At 42.4% G+C, this 7147-nt stretch overlaps 1 non-coding gene across 1 annotated transcript; it reads right to left on the bottom strand.

Annotated features, from left to right (window-relative positions):
• Nucleotides 1–727: 727 nt before the first annotated feature.
• Nucleotides 728–801, bottom strand: trnat-agu (transfer RNA threonine (anticodon AGU)). Its single transcript has one exon. It is a non-coding gene; the product is annotated as a tRNA-Thr (tRNA).
• Between the last annotated feature and the right edge of the window lie 6346 nt (nucleotides 802–7147).

Genomic DNA, 7147 nt, shown 5'->3' with positions numbered 1-7147 from the left:
AAATACAGATTTGTAATGACAAGTAAATGATGACAGAATTTTCATTTTGGGGTGAACTATCCTTTTAAGCAGGTTCCAGGAAATACTTGGAAAGATTTGATGCATGTTGTTTGTTTGGACTGTGATTAGTGAAATTCGGCTATATAAACAAAATTGATTTAATGCTAAGCAAGAGGCGTTATGTTCCTGCAGTCATTTTGTGTCTGAAAACATTTCTTGTGAAGGTTTGTATTGTGTGTGTGCCCTTTATGGAGCATTAATGTCCTTTGTCAGTCACATGCATGTTTAAGTGATGAACTGCACTACTTGTGGTTATTTTCAGAGATGTAATAGACGTTTTATACTTTTGCAACAATTGTGTGACCTGTGCTACAAAACTTTCAACCTCTGTAGCACTAGCATATGTGCAAAAGAAGTCAACCTACAGCCTAGTAAGGATATATAGTTAAAAAGAACACATTTCAGACTTGATGTTGTTTGAGGGGCTTAATGATGTAAAAAATGAGACATAAAAGGTATGAGTTTTGTTGTAATTATCTCGTCTTATTAGAATAAATGGTTTTCATGAATTGAAGAGTAATATACACAACCCAATCAATTGTCTTTTCAGAATAACATATTTTGATAATGTCGGATAGACGGTACTTGTTCAAAAAGAATAGCCACAGCACAGTAACCAATGAATGTTTCATTATATTCTACAAAATTGCCACACAGAGACAAGAAAAGGCACCGCTGGGATTCGAACCCAGGATCTCCTGTTTACTAGACAGGCGCTTTAACCAACTAAGCCACGGCGCCCTGTGCCGACGCGATGAAATTTTCATTTCAAGAATACAGCTCATGACCTAATTTAACTAATTTCTACACTCAAAACATTTGTATTTTGGAATCCCGCAAATAATGCAGAACTGTCCGAGTATTTCCGTGATTTTGATATACGTTGACAGATAAAGTTAACAGCATAATGTTAGACATTTTAAATGATTTACGAGCTTTAAATATATTTAGCTAAATAATTATGGCAGTTCTAATGCAATACATTATCCAGACGTTCGATCATGTAACAACTTAATGGAAGCATACTGAAAAACAACTGCATTACTCCGGTTGTTTACTCACGATGCTAATGCTAATAGTGCAATTGCAAAAAAAAAAAAAAAAAAAAATTAGTGCAATTGCAATACGGCGAATAAAGCTCCAGCCACGCGATGGCAGCACAACCTATTATAACATTTTGTGAACCTATATCGATAGATCTGACGCACTGGAAATTTTAAACAGCTGTTGAAATCACGTCTCTGTGCGCATCATATCAGGAACAATGCAGACACAAAACCAAATTCTGAGTCACTGTGGTTATTTCCATGTAAGTAACTTTCACTGATGTCGCCATCTCAAAAATAGGATACTTTGGAGATAAAGAAAGACCACGAATTATTCATTCAGTCGCTTTAACGTTACCAACCACTCGAAAAATGTTTATAGAATAAAATAGACTCATTCCTATTTCAAAATTAATCAAAATTGCTTTTCTCCAACAAATGTCAATGATAATATTGTGGCCAATAAAACAAAATGCATTTGATTATAATTAACATGACAAGGTGTACAAAACTAAAGTAGCCTAAATTTACGTTTATTTTTACGTTCTGTCAGTCTGGGTTGCGTCAAGTTGCGTGTGTCTTGCCTAGGTCTTGACTGACGGGGGCAGTCTCCGTTTTCGAGGGTCGAAGTAGTGTGTGGACGGCAGGCATAACCTTAGCAAAAGTTATTCGTTTTAAAATGAAAATGCACCAGTGTAAACCTAGGTCACCTATGGGTATCACACAGTCTGCTCGGGAACCGATGCTCTCGAGACAAATATGGTTATTTCAGTGAGTATATTTCTCGACGGCAGGAAAAAAAATAAACAATTCAATTTAAAATCCACGTATCACATATTTTAAAATATTACATAATTAATTGAAGTTTGTTAGCTTTCCAATACCTGGTATACACTGGAAAGAAGGAAAGGAGAAATTAATTACGTAAATTAAGTGAGTCCAGAATAACATAACATTACCACATGTAAATTACCAGATAACATAACAGATGTAAAGCTGTACAAAACACTGTAACACAATATACATAAATTATGTGCATCCTTAAACTTGTTAGCGTCATGAACCAAATACACATGCATATGAATAGGTCAATACATTAAGATTTGACAGATTCATCATACACATAACCAAACTAACATTTCTATTAGGCGGAAATTATGGCACAATGGCATAGCATTGCTCTATTCCAAATAAACGTGTTCTGTTTAAACGCTTCCGTTTATACAAACATTTTCTTGTGCGGAGACGCGGCCGTGCATCACTTTATCTTACATATAAACAACTCAGAGACTAATATTGATCAGCAGCAACAACAGCAGTATACAAGGTGAATAAACACTTACTTTTCGTCATTGACGCACAGAACTCAGGCAGGAATTAGGAAGAAAACAACACACGAACCATCGCTCAATGATAAGACGAAACTCAAAAGTTCTGCACAGTCACCCGGTCAATGCTGTAGTTTGATTGGCTGTCCGTCAGCGTGATCAGGGTATGACAACGTGATCGGGGCATGATCACTATGTCGGCTCGTTGGTATATTTATTGGATGGGTAATAAAGTTTTCCAGCAGACCTCCTCTTCTACAGCCGCCCCTACATTTGCTTAGCAAATGTACTTTCCATTTACTTTGTTAGTCTGTTGCAGGGTCATCATCTACGATAGCACGCAGTGTGATGAGACGAGACACTGGTCGATGGTAGTGCTTGTTTTTTACCTCGATCTTTGCGGAGCGGACCCGGCCATCCGATCTAGGGTATGTGGTTATTACCTTGCCGACAGGCCACATAGCCCGAGGAAGTTGGTGGTCTACTACCATAACAACAGTCCCAGGTGTGAGGTTGCTGCATTCACTCATCCATTTTTGAAGTGGTTGCAGGGTGGGCAAGTAATTCTTAATAAAACTTGTCCAAAACTGATCTGCCAATACTTGTGATTGCCGCCATCTTTTCCGACTAAGAATTTCGGATTCTGGGTAAATCACTTGTGGTAGTGATGCACCTGCCCGCCCCATCAACAGGTAGTTCAGGGTCACCGGATCTGAATCCGCTACATCGGAAGAGACATACCCCAGTGGTTTTGCATTGAGTATAGCCTTAACCTCTGTAAGGAATGTTCGAAGGACTTCCTCTGTAAGGATTTGAGACAATACTATGGTATGTAGGGCAGTCTTAACTGAGCGGATCTCGCGCTCCCCCCTCCCCCCGAAATGTGGGGCGTTTGGGGGGTTGTACCGGAGCTGTATCTTTTGTTTCGCTAATTGGGTTTGGAGATGTGGGCTCATGGAAGTGAAAGTTGTCTGTAGCTCTTTATCTCCTCCTCGAAAATTAGTGCCTTGATCCGCCATGATTTCAGAAGGAGTTCCACGTCGAGCAACCATACGCCTAAGAGCCATCAGAAAGGAGTCTGTATCCGTGTTACTCAGTAGATCTATGTGGACACAGCGGGTAGTCATGCACTTAAAAATTATTCCCCATCTCTTTTCATTGCTCCCTTCTCGTTTTACCTGGAATGGGCCAAAACAATCTACCCCTGTGGAAAAGAAGGCTGGTTTCAGTAGGCGAGCTCTGGTGGGAGGAAGTTCTGCCATCTTTGGTATATTAGGTTTGGCTCTCCATCTTTGGCATTCGACACAGAAATGTTGATGGCGCCTTATTGCTTCTCTCCCTCTGAGGATCCAGTAATATCTTTCTGGACCAGGATGACAGAATTTGGTGTCGTACTGCTTAATGAGGAGGCGAGTTATAGGGTGTTTCGGGTCCAAGACTATGGGATGCCACAGTATTGTAACTTAAGTGGGTAGCTTGACGTAGTCGTCCTCCTACACGGATGAGTGCAGTCATTTAGTCTATCTCTGGTGACAATGTGAGCAAACGACTAGATGAAGGGATTGGCTTGCCAGTTGTAAGAGCCTGATATTCTGTTGGAAAACTGTCTAATTGGGCTTTCCTTAATAGGTTTGTTTCAGCTTGCTGGTACTCCGGTGATCCTGGGTCACCTGTTTTTCCCGCCGCCCCATGCATGGATCTAGAGGTAGCTTCCAGGAGTTCCTCAAAGGTCGAGAACTGGGTCGCATCTGGCAGTGGTGTTACAGGATCAGTCGAAGTGAGGCCACAAAACTTTGCTTTACGAAGCTCAGAAGGGTCCTCATTCAGTCCAATGGCAGGACTTTCTGGCCATGATTCAGGTGGTAGGTAGATGAAGTCAGGCTCTTTACACCATCGATTGGGTTGGGATAATTCAAGCAAGGTTTTGCCATGTGTAATGTCATCTGCAGCGTTCCTTTCTGAATCTACATAGCGCCAACAATTACCTTCAGTAAGTTCTTGCATCTCAGTTACTCTTGTTCCTACAAAAACTTTGAATCTGCAGGACTCTGATTTCAGCCAGGTGACTACTGTTGTTGAGTCAATCCACAAGAATGTGTTCCTGATTTCCATTGAGAGCTCGTTATGGAGTAGCTTGGCTAACTGTGCTCCAGTGAGGGCGGCGCATATTTATAGCCTAGGTATTGATTGTTGCCTTTTTGGAGATACTCTGGATCTGGCATGGACGAATGCCAACTCAAATTGACCTTGGTGTTCAGTACGGAGGTATGCTACTGACCCATAGGCTGCCTCAGAGGCGTCGCAGAAGATGTGAATTTCTCGTTCCACCTCTGGGACATCTAGTGTGGCTGACACATAACACCGGGGTATAGTGATTAGTGGTAGGTGTTCCAGTTCTGCTTCCCATTTTTGCCAGGCCTGCAGCAGCAAAGAAGGAAGAAGGGGGTCATCCCATTCTCGTTCTTTCCCCCACAATTGTCTTACTTGGATTTTGGCTGTGGTTGTTACCTCATGGTAGGATAGAGGATGATAGCGGTAATGTAGGGTGTCTGGTACGCAATACCAGTTTAATCCCAGGGTCATTTCTTGAGGGTCTGATTGACTGCGGGAAATCCACAACTCAGTGTTTACTGATCTAGCCTCTTTGACCTGAAGCCAGTAAGTACCTTAATCCATCGATTAGCTCACGGGCTTCAACTGAGGATGCAGTGCTCTGTAAACCGTTGTCAACATAAAAGCAGCGTTCAACTGATTGTCGTATCTTATCACCCTGCTGGCAATGGGTGAAAATGTGTCGCTGCACTGCAAATGTCGCACAACAGGGGCTACAGGTTGTTCCAAATGGAAGGACCTGCCACTCGTACACGTCTGGTGGGTTCCCAGGCTTTAGGTCCCGCCACAAGAACCTTAGAAGGGGTTTGTCTTTGGAGAGCAAGCAAATCTGGTGGAACATTCCCTTTATGTCTCCACTGATGGTTACTCGATGTTCTCTGAAGCGGATTAATACTCCAAGGAGAGAGGGGCCCAGCGTAGGTCCAGGTAATAACTGCTTGTTTAAATTGTCCCCATTAAAGGTGTACGAGCAGTTGAATACCACTATGTGTTTCCCATTGTAGTTCACAATATGGTGTGGCAGATACCATGATTCTGTAGACTGGGCTGCCTTTTGAGGTGGTATTTTAGTGGCATAACCAGCTTTCTCCAGTTTTTGGATCTCTTCTTGATACTTGTTAGCTAATGCCAGGTCCTTAGCTAACCGACGTTCAGTGTTACGAAGGTGGCCCATCACAGCATCCTTTGGAGCATGTAATAGAGGCATTGTTTTAACTCTCAAAAGTGGAGTGGCGTATCGTTCAATTCCGTCCACTTCCACTCGCACTGTCTGTGTTTCCAGCATGTTCAGTGCTTCTTGGTCTTGCTGTGACCGGATCACCATCTTTTCACTGCGATAAGGCAGGATGTCCATCTGCCATAACCTTTCAATTTGATGAAACAGTTCTGCAGATGGTGAAAAATTAGACGTGAACAGACACTGTGAGACTGAGAGTTGATCCTGCAGATGTTTGGAGGGGCCCTGCAAGGTCCAGCCGAGACGGGTTCTGACAGCGGCTGGGCCCCCAGGTGGGCCCAATCGCACTGGCTCAATTGGGGTTATGAGCTCAGTATGATCTGAACCGATAAGCAGTAGGGGATAAGCTTTGACCAGAGTATCAAAGGTATTGGTATTGGTATCCCTCTGAGGTGTTTGTACCTTTCCTGCAGGGTATTCACCGGGTAGTTGTATTCTGCTAGCCCAAATTTATATGTGTAAAAGTCCCCTGAATGTTGAACTTTTTCCTTGAATTACTTGGGGTGGATAAGCTAAAGTTCACAGAAGTACCATGCAATGTCCTGATGCACTGTCCGTAAATTCAGTTGCTCTGGTCTGCCCTTTAAACCGAGGTGTTGTGCAGCTGTGGGCGAGCAAAATGGTTGCTCTGAGCCATCATCAAGCATAGCAAATGTGTCTAAAGTTTTGTGCTGGTGATGGATGGTAACCTTCACGACTTTCAGAAACACTTTCCCACCACATCGAGGTTGGTCCAAGTATAAAGTTTCTGTGGTAGAGTTATACAGGCTATTGCTCTTACTGGTAACCTCATCCTTCCTTTGGTTTAATGTTGCGGAGTATGGAGAGGTGTTTGGCTTGGCAAAGGTGGCAAGGCCTCTTTAGGTCACAGTCTTTGGCCATGTGGGAGCGTGCACATTTCCAGCACCTTTTATTGTCTTTGATCCAGCCAACCATTTGCTCTTTGGTTCAGTGGTGGACAGTAACGAAGTAAATGTAATCCGTTACTGTACTTAATGAGCTTTTTTACGTATCTGTACTTTACTAAAGAATTTAAATTTGGGGAGACTTTTACTTTTTCTCCACTACATTTTAAAGTCAAATATCTTACTTTTTACTGTACTACATTTTCAAAATCAGTCGTTCCTTTTTATTTATTAGTGGATAAAAACGTAACTGGTCAAACGAGCCACCAATCACAGTACAGCGCGCGCTTTGTTTTTTAACTTGAATTGACGGTATCTACTAGGTGCGAACCAGAGCCGTTATGAGAGTTGCGAACATAGACGTTCAACACAGTAGCTGTGTCCGAAACCGCTCACTCGTTGACTCATTCACTAATCCCTATATAGTGTATGGCATTTGAGAGCACTATATCTGCAAGG

This window comes from Siphateles boraxobius, unplaced genomic scaffold (assembly GCF_051911475.1).
Source record: "Siphateles boraxobius isolate OS27281-9 unplaced genomic scaffold, OSU_SipBor_1 130, whole genome shotgun sequence".
In the NCBI taxonomy this organism is placed as follows: domain Eukaryota; kingdom Metazoa; phylum Chordata; class Actinopteri; order Cypriniformes; family Leuciscidae; genus Siphateles; species Siphateles boraxobius.
The sequence above is the reverse complement of the archived record's forward strand: the minus strand, read 5'-3'. Positions and strand labels throughout refer to the sequence as shown.